The sequence below is a fragment of the Girardinichthys multiradiatus genome, chromosome 20 (genome assembly GCF_021462225.1).
Source record: "Girardinichthys multiradiatus isolate DD_20200921_A chromosome 20, DD_fGirMul_XY1, whole genome shotgun sequence".
NCBI classification, from domain to species: Eukaryota; Metazoa; Chordata; class Actinopteri; order Cyprinodontiformes; family Goodeidae; genus Girardinichthys; species Girardinichthys multiradiatus.
Genome location: NC_061812.1, coordinates 43,426,422 through 43,443,984, shown reverse-complemented (window position 1 = coordinate 43,443,984; position 17,563 = coordinate 43,426,422). Strand labels below are relative to the sequence as shown.

The following is a 17,563-nucleotide window of genomic DNA, read 5'->3' as shown; positions in this document are numbered from 1 at the left end:
CAAAGACTGAAGGTGGTGGTTTAATGATGTGGGCTATATTTTCTCAGAGGGCCTTTGCCACCTCAGTACCAACTGAGCATCATTTAAACATCACAGCCTACCTGAGTATTGTTGCTGACCATATCCATGCCTTTTATGACCACTGTGTACCCATCTCCTGATGACTACTTCCAGCAACATAATGCACCCTGTCACAAAGCTCAGATCATCTGAAGATGGTTTCTTGAACATCACAGTGAGTTCCCTATACTCCAGTGACCTCCACAGTTTCCAGAACTCAATCCGACGGCTCACCTTTGGGATGTGGTGAAATGAGTGATTAAGCTCATGGACTTACAACTATCATGTCAGTATAGACTAAAATGTCTGATGAATGTTTCCCCTTGTAAAATCTATACCATGCAAAATTCATGCAGTTATGAAGGCAAAAGGTGGTCCAACCATGGTACTAGTATTGGGTACCTAATAAAGTGGACAGTGAGTGTGTGTATTTAATAAAACAATGCATGTGATTAGTTTTAACTTAGTTCTTGGCTTAGTTTGGACCTTTAATAAATAGGCTGATTAAACAGTATCCAGTTGTAGGCCTTCCTTTTGTTTTCTCTCCTGCTTATCCTGAGGCTTTCATGTTGACAGAACAAGAGTTTTAGCAGCAAATAAAACCTACCTTCTGCCAACTCAATAAATGAAAAATTGCATCATTCTGCTGAGCTACGGTTAGGGAAAACTCACTCTGAAAGATATTTAAGAAGTTCGTGCAGACAAAAGTATTCAACCCATTCAACCTGGAACAGAGTGGAATGTGTTGAATGCCAAGTGGTTCAAACAACAGCCATGCTAACATTGTGTTTAAAACAAAACTCAGAATACTCCCCTTTTAAATTCTCAATTTCAAAGCAAAGCATTGTTTATTATTGGATTTAGCTGGAATTGTTCTAACCCACCATTTAGTATTAAATTTCGAATCACATGTAAAAAGGTTACATTTTCATGGATAATTCGACATCTCTCCTGATCTTTTTCCTGCTTTAATGTTTCAGAATTCATATTGGAATAAATTTAACTTCACATAAACATTCAGTTCAGGAATTTGGCTCTAAAGCCAGTTGTCAAGAGCACAGCTGTAAACATATATACTGTTTCCTCTTTGTCTTGTGAAACTGTCTATTATTGATTATGGTAAACATATCAGCTTCTTTATGAATTGGGTTTAATTTACACTTTATTGTTACAGACATTGCTCCTTGGAAGTTGGTTCTTAGCCTAATTGATGTTTTGGAAGATGAGCTCAATTGGATGAGTTATTAGGCCTATTACCAAGGTTTTATTAAAGCACCCCACCCCCAATCCACCCAAAATGGAATAATAATAATAATAAAAAAGGTTGGGATATTTCCCTCCCAGAATAACAGGCGGCTGGATCAGTAAAAGGAAGATAATATATGTGTGAGATTGATCAGTGAGTGGCGACCCCATTATCTCCTGAGATGTTAATTACACTGTGCTCAGCTTACATGTCAAAAGGCAGATAATTGAAGAAGGTAAAAGATGTGGCACACTTTATTTATGTTCACACTTGCTGCTTGAAGATTTGCTCTTTCTGGTATGTCCCTGTTTTCTCCATGTCTTTCTCCTCCTGCTTTCTTTGTCGGCACCGTATTTATTGTGGGGTAATATCACATTATCGTGGTTGATCATTTTTCGGAGCTATTATTCTTGGTCATCAAAGTGATGAATGTTCTGAGTTCTGTCTACATCCACAGTTTGAGACAGGGGGCTTAGAGTCCCAAAATGATTCAGTGAAAGTAAATGCATGACTAAAAATGGCGACATTTAAGGGTGAGGTGTTTATCTTGATTTTATAAAGGCCTTTATTGTGGGAGTAGTTCAAGGGTCTTGCAGAAGCATTCATATCTCTTTAACTTTTTCACATTGCATTACAATAAAATCACAAACTTTGTTTGAATTTTGTGGCAGAGCAAGGCAAAGTAAAACACATGGTGAAGTGGAAGGAAAAGCATACCTGGTTTTAAAATTGTAAAAGTAAAATCTAAAAAGATTAGCGTACATTTTTATTCTGTTCTCTTTCCTCTAAATAAAATCCAGTGTATGCAGTTGTATTCAAAGGTCACTTTGTTAGTGAATATGATCCACCTCTTGTAATGTAATCTCAGCATCAATAAAGCTGTTCTGGTGAAACATGTTGGTGGCAGCATCATGCTGGGGGAAAGCTTTTCCTCAACAGGGAAGCAGAAAATAAATGGAGTTGAATACGGGGTAATGCTTGAGAAATCCCTGTTAGAGGATCAGCTTCCAGCAGCACAGCGGTCCTAAACGTACTGTACACCTGGATCTAAAATCCAGTTTTAAAATTGAGCTTCACAAAACAATTTCTATCCAGTTTGACCCACTTTGCTTGAGTTATTATGCAAATGAGGACGAGGGAAAAAAATCAGATGTGTAGAGCTGGCAGAGACCTACCCCAACAGACAATGGTTCAAGGGACTTCTCAGATTATTTATTAAAAATCTGAAAATCATGCATCCTTTTACTTCCTTGGTTTATTGCATTAAAAAGCCAACAGAATATATTGGAGGATTGTGGTTGTGATGTCATAAATTGTTAAAAAATTTAAAGGGGTATATGTATTTCTGCAAGTCACCACACCAGTTTCATTTTATTTAGAAATTAACTGATTTTGAGTCCAAATGAAGAACTCATAAATTCCCATGTAGAAACTGCATGTTAATCCAAAGAAAAAAGGAAATGAAAACAAGTCAGATTGCTGTGTAAAACTCAGTATAAGAACCTTTTTTATAAATCAATCTGCCTGTTCATTGCTTATATGCTGCAGTGACTTCAGCAGCTCGAGTTGTGAATAATAAGAGGAGGATGAGAGACGGAGAATGGAACATTTTCTGCTGGTTGTTATAGTCCACTGTGGTCCTCTTAGAAATACTCCGAGGCGAGAGGGTGCAAAAGGCACCAAATACACTACTTCCTTTCTTTTTTTAACATTGTTTATGTGTTGAATGCAGCTCTTCCCCCCGCTACCTTACAGGCACCGTGTCTTTAAACTTCCTATTGACAGAGTTTACGCCTGAGGGGACATTTTGTACTTTAAAAAGGAACAGAAAAAAAAAATCTTGTTTGTCATTTGGTGCGCTGATAGAGATAGCGTCATAACTTGTTTCCTGTGGTTTCTTCTGATGTCTTGGTGTGCTGCAATTTACGAGTCCCGTCTGCACTCCCCGAAGTCTCGTGCACGTAAACACACACACAGATGGGTGCTCTTCTACGCTCTGAGGCATCTCTTTTGCTCCAGTAAGCAGGCTGTGTCCATCAGTCCTAAAGGACAGATCATCCTGGATGATTTAGTGCATCACCTGGTGGACAATGTTTAGAAGAGCACAGCATGATGGGGAAACTTCATTTAACATCTTAGCCTTGTTCAGTTTGATATAATTATTTGAACATCACCTCTCACTGACACATACTCTGTTGTGGTTTACTGATATGGGACAGAGATTAGAAATAAATAAAATATTTGAACTCTTTTGAAACTTCAGAGGGTTTTGTTGGAAGTGTTGAAACTGCAGTGTTTAAGCACACCCTTTCCTAATAGGACATTTAGTGCATTGAAGGACTAAAGTAGTTTCACTTTTGTTAACATATTGCTGGTTGTCTTCATTTTGTCTGACCGGTAGCGCAGATCATATTCCATCATTTTACGTGTTATTCAGCAGGGAAGGGTTTGGAGTCCTCCACATCTGAACCTATTCTATGTATCAGAGATTAAACCTCTGTTGTTTTCTTGAGATACTACTAGGCAATATTTTTACTGTGGCTGTGCAGCCTTCTATGCGCTTGAGGTCTGCGCTTTAATGGGCCTTATTGATCTAAACAACATCAGGGGGTTGCGGTGATGTTATTAAGGCAGAGATAACTTCTTTGTAATTCCACTCAAACAATATATTAGCCTCTTATTGGTCTAAATAACTTTGGCTTTTAGACAGTAATGCACCAGTAAGTCAAAGCAGCTCTTCATGTCGGCAGGATCTTAATAAAGCATTTCCTCTGGACATCCTGCTGCGGAGGGGGTGAAAAACGGCTGGTTAAAAGGCATGCTGGGAAGTTTCTGTGTCATCGCTGTAAATTATCTTTTTTTTTGGATGCATAAATAAAGGTAGGAGAGGTTTGTGAACAGGAAGGGGTGGAGGTGGGATGGATTGGTTTCTACTTGCAGCTATTTCATGTGTGAAGGCACTTTAAGACAGCATTGGGTCCTCAAATATGTGCTGGTGCATGTTGTTAGTGGCACATTCCTGTAGCTGTGCTAATGCAGTGTGTGTGTGTGTGTGTGTGTGTGTGTGTGTGTGTGTGTGTGTGTGTGTGTGTGTGTGTGTAGTGTGTACCAAACATGTACAGATTATTTTGCTGATTTAGAGTAACAAAGTAAAGGTCAGTCAGTCATTCATTTTCTACCGCTTCTTCCTTAGTGGGACGCGGGGAAGCAGGTGCCTATTTCCAGCAGTCTATGGGCAGGAGGCGGGGTACAAAGTAAAGGTATTTAAAGAAATTAGAAAGACAGCGCAGTTAAGTCTAACTAGTTATAATAGTTTGAAATCATAACTAGGATTTCAAACTATTCATCAGCGTGGCTGGTGCGGCAGCTCACTCAGGTTAAAATGAATGAATGTGCTTATTTCACCATCTAAGGGTTCTCAGCTCCAACATGAGCTAGTTCCTGTTCTCTGAATAATTTAGTCTGGCATAAAGGATAAAAATGTCTATAGAGATCATGAAGCTAGTTGTGATAGCGATTATGTCCTCGCACATTACTTACAACGAAGCCTTTAGCAGTTTATTTACACCTGTTTATTATCTTCTGTTTTCTTTGCTCACATTAGCTGTATTTTTATATGGCTGCAATCCAAAACCAGCTGCTGTTATCCACATATTTTAATACTGTCGTCAGAAAGTTAAAATGATAAACATGGTCCTTTTAGATTATGTTTATGAATATGGCTACTTTTAAAAACTACAAGTTTGGTGTTTCGTTATTAAAATCCTGATTAAGTTTAAACATATCAGTTGACAAAATCACCAATCATGTAAATTAAAGATAAAACCTGATCACTTAATTCAGCTACTTATATGTAGGATGACAAAATGCATTTAGCTGCTGCTTCATCCCTCTACTTGTCTCTTCTGCAGTTGCATAGCAACCTAGAGACTCCACCCAGGAAAAGAAAATGGCTTAAAAACTATTGACGGTTTGGGTGTGAACTTTCAGTTTACATTGTTCCGTTTAAAGGGAGGAATTCACAACTCTACCATGTATACCTTAGAGATATGCCCCTGCCATGGACTTAATTCGAGGGCTACTCAAATGTCACAGTGATGAATAGGCTTCCTTAGCCTCATACCAAGCTATGCAGTTGCTCTGTCGGCACTGCTGAAGATTCATTCATCTTCTGAAAGCTTTAAACGGATCTATCTGGTGTCACACTGTCCCACATCCTGATTATTTCTGCTAGGACAAAAGATGAGAGAAAAAAATCTAAATTCAAACGACACTCTGGCATCACAGTGACAGTAACACACTGCCTACTGATGCAGCCGCACGCTGTAAATGTGAGGGTAGACACCCTTTGTCCCAATACACTTGCACTGTACTACAGGGTCGCATTCTCATCTTTTCACATTTAGGTTCACCTAAAATGTATTTCTGATGCACCAACATACTTCACTACAGAGGAGATGGTGTAACCACAACTTAAGAAGAGAAAAAAAATTCACAGGTTCTCTAAATGTTGCTGTGCACGAGCAACACAAAATCCTCCTGTAAGAATACTGAATTACATCTAATTGTATCATCTAACTGTCTGTAATCTCCAGTTTAAATACATAAATAAACAATATAAAGTCAAGTTCCCTCGTTTTGATTACAGGTGCCATTTCCATCTTTAAACTGTAAGCATATTTTCTTTTTATCTATCTCATAATGATTTAAAATTATTACCAAGAATGTTTTACTTCTGCTTTTTTTATATATATAATTTAGAGCGTTATATTGCATTGCCCCTTTGCTTGCAACAATAACGTTGCTTAAAGATTAACCATCATTCTCTAGAACACATATTTGTTTCTAAAATGTAAAATATCCAATTCTCAAGTTTAAAGTTCATCAGACTTCCAAATAAAGCAGAGTAACCCTCGTCTCATGGAGAATATGATGGTTCTGCATGAGTTCATTAATGTTTTTCTGCCTAACTAGCATCAGTGTTGGATCAAATAAATGATGGCGCTCATGCTTGTCACATTTTTCTCATATTTGGGGTTTTACAGCGTAGTGGATAGGAAACACTCCTTTGTGTTTCTGTTGTTGTTTGGATCTTGTGCCTCTATTTGTAAATATTCCTGTCTTTAACCCTGATATTTCTCGTAAGCTGAAGCATTGATAATCATATAGCAAAACCATTTAATTATAGAAAATAAAATTTATTTTGTGTTAATTAGTGAAAAGAAGGGATTCAGTACAAATATGGAAAACAAGATTAAAATAATTGGACTTTTTTTTATGTTAATTATTTAAATGTAAATAATATATTATGTTTCTGCTAACTCAAAACATATGCAATATTTCTGCCCTTTCAAGGACGGTCAAGATGATCTATTTATATGAAAAAACAAACTCATTCATCTAGCAGTGTGTTTTCAAGGGGTAGGGGCTAGGGCTTCATAATTTGCAGCTATTTAAAGCCGTGGTTTTAGTAATGAATTATTTTGTCACATCCTCTGTGATGAGATTCATCTTTAATAACTGTAACAATTATTTTATTAAAAAGAGAAGCCAACGCGTTATGGCTATCTCGTCAAGGTCTCAAGCTGGAAGGAATTCTCATTAAGCGCGTTATATTACCCCGGTGCGCTTTCAGCTGGATGTCCCGCTGAAATTACATTAGGTGTCAACAATTTTTGAGTTGGAAGTAAGCAGCCGTATTTACAGAGGCTTGCTTTTTCATTTGCAGCCTGACACTGGGGGATGTATTAAAAAAGATACTAATGCTCAATCTGATTAAGTCACGTACAGAAAACTCCTTAAAGTGTTGACTTTTAATATAAGGCGAGCGTTAGGCTGTCATCAACAAAGACGTAATCTTTCATCAGAACTTTTGATAGTTGGAGATTATTTTGGCTGATTTATTTAGCTGGCACACACCAAGAAGTGAAATCTCCTCTAATATGAAGATCAGGTTGTTTGTGTCATGATTGATTTGTCAGCGTATTTCCATCTACATCCTGCGTTTCTTCTGATGGTTAGCATGGTGTGCAACATTGTGTTTTGCTAATGGTTCCAGGCCCAGGGTTGCTGCTAATGACAAGGTTGTAATTGTTTGTCAGTGTGATAATGTGTGATTTCCTATTTCCATGTGAAGTTGGACATTTGATGAAGGAGGGTTCTTGTCAGGAAGACAAAGTGCTGTCATTTGTCACCAGCTAAATGAGCTTCTCAGCAGACATCCTCTTGGTTTTCGTTGCCACTATCACACTCACAGATCCTTTTTTGGGCTATTGCCATGATTTCCACAATATTCGTTGCCTGGAATTGGAGGATGGAAATATTAATCCTCTTCTTGCTTTCTTGTGTGAAAACCAAAGATAGACAGTGGGTTAGATTATGTATAAAACAGTCCCAACTTGAGTGTCTTGCAAAAGTATCCATACACTTTGAACTTGTTTGCATTTTGTCATGTTTCAACCAACCTTCAGTGTGTTTTATTAGAATATTTGTGTCTTATATGACAGACACAAAGTAGTGTATAAATGTGAAGTAGAAGGAAAAGAGATATATGGTCTTCAGGTTTTTTTCTTTGTATTCATCCCCCTTAACTGTGATACCGTTAAATGAAATTCCAAGGCCGGAAACAGGAAATACTGGCATGTAACAGGAGGATCCAGTGAGGAATAATGCAAACCAGACAACCTAAATACTGAGTAAGTGTAGAGAAAGACAAATACTGCAGGTGAGAGTAATCAAGGAAGAATGAGGAAAAGCTGAGGCAGAGTGAAGCAGGGAGCTGAGGGAGGGAGACTAATTAAGTAGAACATTGCTGAACGAAACACAAAGAAACCCAGGGAAGTATCTAACAGAAGTCTAACAAAATAGATACATTTACAAGGAACACTAGAATAAACTAGGAATGAAATAATATGGAAAACCTAACAATAATGAGCACAGGGCAATGAACAAAAGAAGGCAAGGCCTAAGAAAGCATAAACAACGGGGAATAAAGGAAACTCAAACACCTAGTAGTCATGACGACTAGAATATTAGACTAAGTTGTACTAGGTGCTAATATGCTTTGATCCAATGCATCCCAATTTAGCTCCGGGCGTTAGTTTGGGTCCTTGTCCTGCTTTAAGGTGAACCTTTGCCTTAGTTTCAAATCTTTTGAAGCCTCTAACAAGTTATTATCCAGGATTAGCCAATATTAACCATCCATCTGTCAGTCAACTTACCAGCTTCCCTGTGACTGCTGAAGAAAAGCATCCCCACAGCATGATGCTGCCACATCCATGCTTTCCACCACACATTTTGCATGTTGGCCAAGAAGTTAAATGGTGGCCTGATTTGAACAGAACACCATTTTCCATAGAGTGCGCCCCCCACATGGCTTGTGGCAAACGGGAAATTTTTTTAAACAATTTATTTCAACAATTCCTTTCTTATGGCTACTCTTCCGTGAAGGTCAGATTTGTGGAGTGTGTGACTAAAATCAAAAGTTTTTACCATGTGAGCTGTGGATCCCTGCAGCACCTCCAGAGATACCAAGGACGTCTTGGCAACTCAAATGTTCTCCTCTGAATTATGCCATACTCTTTCTATTTTCAGATGATGGATTGAACAGTGCTCTGTGAGATGCTGCTTTAAACGTCTTCACAGCTTTCTCCCAGACCGGTCTGCTGTGTTCCTCGATCTTCATGTTGCTGTTTGTTCACAAATGTTCGTGATAAGCCTCTGAGGCCTTCGTAGCTGTGTTTGGACTGACATTAAATTACACTCAGAGATGGGTTCTTTTTAATAAGGTGGTGACTTCAGAAGTTAGCATGTTGCACTTAATTTTATTTAGGGGAATCAGAGTAAAGGGGGCTGGATACAAGTGCAAGTCACATTTCAGATTTTTTGTTTAAAATAGTGTTGAAAACAGTGTAGTATTTTCTTTATACTTCACAAATATGAACTACTTTATGTCAATGTCGCAATTAAATCAACAGAGGTTTGTGGCTTTATCATTATACACTTGAACCAGTGGAACTGGGATTTGGATTTAATAAACAGAAAGATAAACAAGTATGTCCCTCAGTTCTGTTCTGTGCTGACATCTAGAAATTATTTAACTGTATTTCCAGAAAGAAAGAAGTGAAATTACTGAGTTTGGTAATCTTTTATTAGAAGTGTTTGTTGGGAAGCCTCACTTCCTTAAACTCGACCTTCCTAAATAGAGAAACAGTTTCATCATCTATGGCAGAAAAATCTTGTTGACTCGTGCCACTGTGTGCATTTAAGTTCATTCCTGCAATTAGCATGTGTCTATGTGATCAGATCACAAGTGAGCGACTCAGTATGTGACATTAGATTTTTTTCACAACACTTTGGAGCACTGTCCTCACTCGTGTATACACTGTCAATAATGATATCTGTTAATTGCAAAAACAAAATGTCTAAAATTGTCATAGGTGAAGTTAAAGACAGTTAACACCCACAGCAAGACCTGCGATAAAACACACAGGCTTCAACGAGCTGGGTAAGGGGGCTTCTGCAGGTAGATTTCACTGTGCTCCGTAAACAAACTAGCATTCATACAGTTGAAACGCTGTGTGGCTATAAGTGTCATTTCTTCAAATGTTGTCTGGGAGGTGGGAGCTCCATGTGTTTAGCACTCCCTACCTGTGATCAGATCACAAAACATAAACGCTAATGTCTTTTCTGCACAGGGCCGGATACAATGATTTCACATGTAGTCATACCCCTTAATCTTTTTTACATTTTGTTTATGTTGCAGCCAAAAACTTGTATTTTAGTGTATTTTGTTTTAGACCTTTATTTTCTTTTATCCATATAAACAAACAATACAGTATACAACACAACTGGTCCTATTACATAATAGAATTTCGCACACATACTCGTAATACTCAGTGATAGTCCAGGTTGGAATGTAGAGTCTGTTTTGCTTTTTACTCCCGGTTTTTCAAGTGGCATCTTCAATTTAGCTGTAAAAAAATTGAAGACTTCCCTCAATATAGTGTCCAGGTCTAATCAGAGTCCTAACATTATATATCAATGATTTCCACAGAGACAGAGAGAGGTTCAGTACCCACCCATCTCACCGCAATGGCCTTCCTTGCTAACATTAAAAGTGTCTGTATCACATGTTCATGTTGAATCAAAGACGGAGGAATATATCCTAAAAGATACATCAGAGGGGTTTCTGACAACTTTTGGCCAATAGCTGGACTGATGTTAGCACATGTTAATTTATTTTAGTGTATTTTATTAGGAGTTGTGTGTGCTAGACCTGAGGTCAGCAACCTGTGGCTCTCTGGGTCCTCCAGACATTCATAACTTTGGCCAAGAATGACACTAATGATACAAGGACGTCTTTTTGTTTTGTCATTAGACTGTAAACTACTTGCTCTTTCTTCATTTTTTATCAATATGCAATATTCATTTAACAAAATGGCTTTATTGTCTTTTTGTAAAAGTTTGCCAATTTGTCTTTTTTTTAAAACCTAAAGTTAAATATACATTTTTGATTCTTATTCACACGGTAGGCGTTCATAAAACAAAAATCATAGGATCATGTAGGTTTTACAGCTCTAGACAATCTTTATTTATTAAGAATAAGGGCAAAAATAGCTTTTTGGATTGTAAAGGTTGCTGACCCCTGTCCTAGACAATCACAAAGGCCTGCATTTGTGAAGTGAAAGTAAAACCTTGTTTTCAATATGTTTTACAAATAAAAATCTGAATAGTGTGGTGTGCATTTTTATTTAGTCCCCCTGGGTCAATACTTTGCAGAACCACCTTCTGTGCAGTTACAGCTGCAAGTCTTGTGGTGTGTGTCTCCACTAGCTTTGCACATCCAGACGGTGAAATTCTTCTCAATTAACATTTTATTTTTATTTTTTTGTCAAAACAGCTTGATCTCAGTCAGATTCAATGGCGAGCATCATCATAATTACATGCAACGTTGTGTTGCTCTACCACATACAATCCCACAGAAATACACTAACATTTGTGGCTGTAAGGTGCTGTAATGGGAACATTAAAGGTGTGTGAAAGACAGTATCAGTAATATTCTTTGTCAAGCAGTATGCTAACATGTGCTGTTAAATCATATGCAATCATATATGTTTTGGGAGTAATATTTGAGGGTTTGTAATCAGAGCGTTTGAAGGTCAGGACTGTGTCTTTGATTAAGACTCCTTTTGTTTCTGATTAGTCAGATTCTGAACGGCGGGATTATGTGCAGAATCCTCCTGGTTAACGATCTAATGAACCAAACAAGCCAAACACAGAAGAACAGGCCTCCCGGGGAAATTATTTATTGCCACAATTGGCTCCACTGTGGGCTTTCAGCTCCACCTGCCTTCATGTCTTCCCTGGTTTTGTTCTGCCTTCTGTAGCACTCAGGTGTGGCGTGATCAGTTAAATGTAGCCTTTGCTTTCTGAGTATTACCTAGGTCCTTTAAGTCTGATGTTTGTTTTAGTTTCTTCAAGGACAAACAGTGTAGGAGAAGGCATATCCCATGTGCACTGCCTGAGCTCTCGCTAAGCAGCAGATCCCTTTTCAGCACCAGCTGTTCTCTCAGATACACCGGGCCGTGCTGAAATTCTCTTAATATAATTCTCGGGCCTCAGGAGAATAGTGCAAAACAAGCGTGCCAATGAAGAGAACGTTGAATTTTTCATAAGTGGGCTTTGGGCTCGCTGAGTTAGTGGGCAGCGCTCTCATTCATGAGCAGATGTTCAGCGCAGTTACGCTCTGCAGTTAATGTGAACTTACTGGCCTCTCTGCCATTGGCTGCAAGGACGTTGGCAGCAATCTGACATCTGAGGATTACTCCTAGTAAAAGACGTAGGCCTGGAAAGCACAGCTCTGGCCTTTTTTAGCCACTTCCTAGCCCAGGAGCTGGATCCTGGATGGGGGCGGGCACTGACAGCCCATCCGTCTTCAGGTCGACAGTGATGAAACACTTGCTATTGTTTGCTTTGGGAATAGTGGTGAAAATCTTGCAAAATAAGATAATTTACACAAGTTTTACATGCACTTCTAATTGGCTAGAGAAGCACCACTCAGCAGGGGAAATATCCAAGCACCAAAAAGGCTCAAGCATCACTTACTAGAATGAAACAAACCCTCTGCAGAGGAATTACGGCATTACCCTTGAAACAGGAAATTCATAGAAACAAGGCACCTGTGAGTGGGTAACAGTTTGGCCCAGAGCTGAAACCAGCTGGTACTGTGGTCAGCCGCCCCAGCCTGGTGCTTCAGACATCTGCATGGCCAGACTGTCCAGCCGTGGTTTGATGTGGCTATACAGATCTTTAATAGTTTCCTCCTAACTAAGTACAAGGCCATGTGATTTCTGAGCGTGCGTGACATCAGGATTAGCAGGCGGTGTGCCAATCATCCTGAGTTTGTGTGAAAGTCATCACTGTGAAGTTGTGCATGTGGGACTTAAACTGAGCAAATGACAAGCTCTTGTTTCCTCTGCACATCTCATTTTCACTTTCTAATTGGTCGTTTTCAGGTTGGCTTTACGAGAGCAAAACTAATTAGTGTTTCTAAATTCAGCAGAAAAAAAAAAGCCAGCCAGCGTGATTGTTCTGGTTTCCTCTACGGTGTCAGGCGCTCAACAAGAAAATAAGACTAATGATTTTCCAAATTGCTCATATATTTAAACCTTGGAGCTGAGTGGAACCCCTGTTCTCCTGGCGTTTTGTTTGGCAGGATCAGGGAGCAGCGGTTGCCCTCTCACCTGTGTACTCTCTTTGTAAATCGTGGGAAGTTTAGACTTGAGGGCCGGGGAAAAAAAAACAATGCATTATGTTTTAGGCGGGGTTATTTCTGCTTTGATTAGGAACGTCCTGCTGACAGGAGCAGCCAGGCAAGTTTACAGTAGCTGTGACATTGCTGTTACCTTTATTCAAATCGCTCCAGCTGCAGCGAGCCCTCAGGAAGCCCAGCACAGGCCCACATGGGCGGCCGGCGGCCCACGGAGAGGGGAGCGAGCCCTGTTTGAGTTGGCAGAAGCTCCCCTATCGGGGAACTTTTGCTGCCTCTGCATAAAGGCCAGTGGCGTCGGCTGTGGCGGGGCGGCGGTGATTCAGGGGGCAGGATGGCCTTTTTCCACCTCTCCTCCCTTTCAGGAAACACATTTTGCCGTTTATTCCCTGTGTGTTTGCAAACGGAGGAAAGGAGTTAAGCCGAAGGGGGGCGCCGGGCACTGAATGACAAAGCTCAGCTGTGAAAGGCAGCAGATTAACAATGATTGTAACAAGGCATTTTATTATAGTGATCAATTAGTTTCATAAAGTCTTTGCTCACGTTAATTGAGCTTTAGGTAAACTTCATGCCAGCTAAGAACAGGCTGGGGTGAGGTTCCCATATCACCTTAGTAAAAATGTATAGTATTTACGAAACACGATGAAATCACTTTCATATCACTTTCAACTGCGGCTAAAATCAGATTGATAACTATTGATACACACTGGAGATGCGCTGATTTGAGTCTGTAAAGCTCTAACCTGTCACCAGCTGATTTGTTTCTCTACACATTATATTAACAGTTGTGTTAAATCTAACTGTTGTTTATTGCTATAGTGAACTTATAATATGGAATCTAGTGGTAGTTTTTAAGTTAATTGAACACAAAAGTCCCTCTTTTTTGCTGTTTATAATTTATTACTGGGAGGCTAACAAGCTAATGTTATGGAGCTATCTTCCCAGTTAGCCACCCTGTAGTCAGCTGCTGAACAGACACACCTCTTGTAGCCAGCCAGCTGTAAACAGGGTTACCTTAATAGGAAGGACTGATGGCGCTCCTTAATACACCGTGACTGCTGGAACTAATGTAGTTGTTCTCTTCGAGCCAACAGAAAAGGAGGGCATAGAAACATGTGGGGGAGGGTTATACTCTGCTCCATTCAGTCAGAGAAAATGCACTTTCTCTCTCGTCTCATTCAAAGGACTTTAAACCAGAGAAACTGTATGATGAAACATTTTTAGAGATTTAAACACCCTTCCCTTCTTTAAGCCCTTGGATACCTTGATGCTAATATAGACATAGTGTGTTTTTATTTTCCCATCAGTGCTGTGGGAGTTAGCGTTTAGAAGCTAGTAATTAAGAAATGCTTGATCCAAAGTTAGGGAGGAGCTGGGTTTAAAATCAATTAGAGCAGTTATCAAATAAAAGGGACTCTTGTCCAGCTGTTGGAAGTGTCATTGTTATTATTATAATGTAGGGAATTCTTGTTTGAAATGCTAAACATGCATCTCCAGATATTTAAAAGCAGGCTCAGGGAGTGTAGAATAATTTGAAAGTGACCTGTTTAGTTTCACTTCACTGCTTTCCTCATACTTAACTCAGAAAATGACATCAGGGGAGATACTGAGTGAGATGATTGTGGAAAAAAGTATGTGTTTGTTTTTTTTGGTTTTTTTTGCGCTTTTGTGGTTTGAACTCATTTCTACCGTTTTTCTCTTTTTCTATTCCCCCACCCCTACCCCATATCCTGCCCTCCGCTCACTTTCTTTTCTCCACTTCTCCATCTACTGTCTGCTGATTGCTCGACCAGCGAGGAGACTCCAGTGGTGACATCCTTAGGAGCCTGAGATCAAAGTAAGTACCCAACACATAAACAGCGACTGGAGATGCTGCTCCTGGGCCTGCATTTAGATAGACAGGCTCATCCCCCCTCATCTTTTTAAAAAGTCGTCTTCATATGAAAATGATTAGGGTTTTAATGCCACAGGATGATATGAAAGGTTTTGCATAGTAACCAACGGCACCTTTCCTGATGCAGCTGTTCACTGACATCAGCTTTGAATGCTGGATTCCTGTTGGCAGTGACACAGGCCGGTCGGTGGGAGTACTGTTGGAGCCGGCGGTAAGAGGTTAACCATGAACCTGACGAGTACAGGAAAAACTGCAGCTAGTGTGCCGGTTCATGTCTGCATCCCCAGACTATCCTAGAAGTCATTACTTCTTGTGTGGTGTATAAACACGTCAAAAACAAACAATGACCCTGGGCAGTCTCTGCACAGCAAAACAATTTCAAAGCCGCAGTGTAGTATTAACACAAAACATGGCTAACCTTCACGCAGGGAAGACTTCACCTTAAACCTGCTGTTTGTTTTATCGTCACTGTCGACCTTGGTCAGGTTAGGCTTACATCTCTCTGGTTCTTTGCAGGTAGATGTAGCTGAGGTTCTGTGTTGACATTTAGGTTTTCTGCTGGCTTGTTTTGATCCGGGTTGTTGTTTACATGTACTTTAAATACAGTGCCTTGCAAAAGTGTCCATACCACTTGACCTTTTTCACATTTTGCTCCTATGTACGGAGTTCCTGAGCAAAGACGTTGCCTTTAACCATTTTGCAGGTATGGATAAGTATGGAACAAACAATGAAATGAGAATGGGACAGTGTTTACATTTCCAGAGTTTGCTAAAAAACCAGAGTTCCTACAAAAATATAAGATTTTTTTAATAGTGATTTGTTATATTAAATCTTAAATGTTTTTCAAACCTATAGTTCGTTTTGGGGTTCTTTTGAGTTGCTTAAAGCTCAAAGGTAACTGCAGTCTTTTACAAAAATAAGAAAGCTCTATTTTTTGGGTTGTGGCCCCTAGATTCAATTGAAAAGCTGTTCCCAGATGTTTTCCACCCATTCTTACGAAGTTTGAGCTATTTACAAAAAAGAATGTGCAATGTTTTGGCTTGTACTGTAGATCAGCAAAGGAATGAACTGCAAATCTTTGTTTACAGAATAAACTGAGAATGGATTTCCTCTGACACCTGTTTTTGTTTTAACATCAGGTACCCACTGGGCTCATAAGGGAGATGGTAAACTGGGTTGTTCATTTACTTTCAGTTCTTGTGATATTCTGAAAATATAAGAGCTTCACTAAAACTGATTAACTTTACCTTCTGTTGTTGAAAAATATCTATCCCACAAGTCACTGCTGACAGGGCTTTTCATGAAACAGAAATAAATCTTTTAAAGTCACCTGGAAAGAAAAAAAAAAAAAAACGACATGTATTGGTTTATTCTACTTCACAATTAAGCACTATCTGTGTTGGTCTATCGCTTAAAATCTCAGTTAAATACATTTAAGTTTTTGGCAAAAAGTGAAATGTTCAGAGTATGAAACAGTTTTGCAAGGATTAGTGTGAGTTTACAGACAAAAGCTTTTAATTAGCACTCACATTATACATTTTCACCCTTATAGTTTACACAGTTGAATGTCATATGTGATAAATCAAGCATGAAAACTTTCTCATATGCTGCTTTCACATCGAGTAATGAATAGTTGGTCTTCTTTCAGAGAGCAGTGTGTGTGCTAGCTCTTTCACACTGTGCCGAGGGTCACCGTACACCAATCTGAACCTGTATTTTTTAATAAAGCACAGCTGCTGAATGATCAAATAGAGTCTCTAATTAAGGCCCGGGTGTACACCAATGTAAAATTCTCTCTGGAATGCTAACAACCTGTGATATTTCCACAGGAATTTGCAGCGCAGGTTTCAGAGAGAGAGAGGGGGGGGGTTCAGAGAGGAAGGAGGGGCAGCGTTCATGTGGCAATCTTGCATGTTGTTCACATCCATGTCAGATTGAGGCTAATGAACGACAGACTGATCCTTGGATGCGAGCCCTAAGCAAATGATCCCTCTTTGAATAAATTAGAGCGCCACAGAAGTGTCGAGCCTCCCCGCTTTGCCCTAGCCTCGGCGTGTTGTCTTGTAGTTGGATGAGCCCGGTCGTAATGGCATTCACGGTGTTTGATCATGTACCCGAACCCTTCAACACAACTTCAGTCTGCTTTACGTCACTTATTTGTGAGAAGCTACATGCTGCGATCATTTCCAGGTTGATATGTCTTCAGAAACAGTTTGATAGTAAATGGAAAGTATGAGTGTCGTGTCATTTGACAATGTAAATGAGCCCTCTAAAATTTTTCCCCACCCTCTGAAGAGGGATGGCATTTACATAACAGGCCAGGGTTCCATACTGATGCAAATGGTTCATGCAGACAAACCTGAGTTTTTCTCAAATAGTAGTTTTTTTTAATGCTTTAGTTTTTGATCAAAACAGTATGATAATCAAAAATATTTAAATATCATTTGTGAATTCTGGTTAGGAATAAGCAAAAAAAGAAACTGCTTCTGAACTTTTTCCAAGTAATTTACAGTTAGAGCAGCTCAGTGCATGGAAATGAATCCTAAACTTCTAATTACATGGCACTTTTGAATATTTATTGCGCGGACAAGGA

General features: G+C 39.3%; 1 protein-coding gene across 6 annotated transcripts in view; it reads left to right on the top strand.

The window, feature by feature from the left end:
• foxp1b (forkhead box P1b) overlaps positions 1-17,563 on the top strand; it is a 217,816-nt gene that overhangs the window by 38,749 nt on the left and 161,504 nt on the right. For all 6 annotated transcript variants that reach the window (XM_047346868.1, XM_047346867.1, XM_047346873.1 and 3 more), the window contains one exon: positions 14,870-14,913. The gene's annotated coding sequence lies outside the window, so the exon portion shown is untranslated. The remainder of the gene's footprint in view (positions 1-14,869; positions 14,914-17,563) is intronic.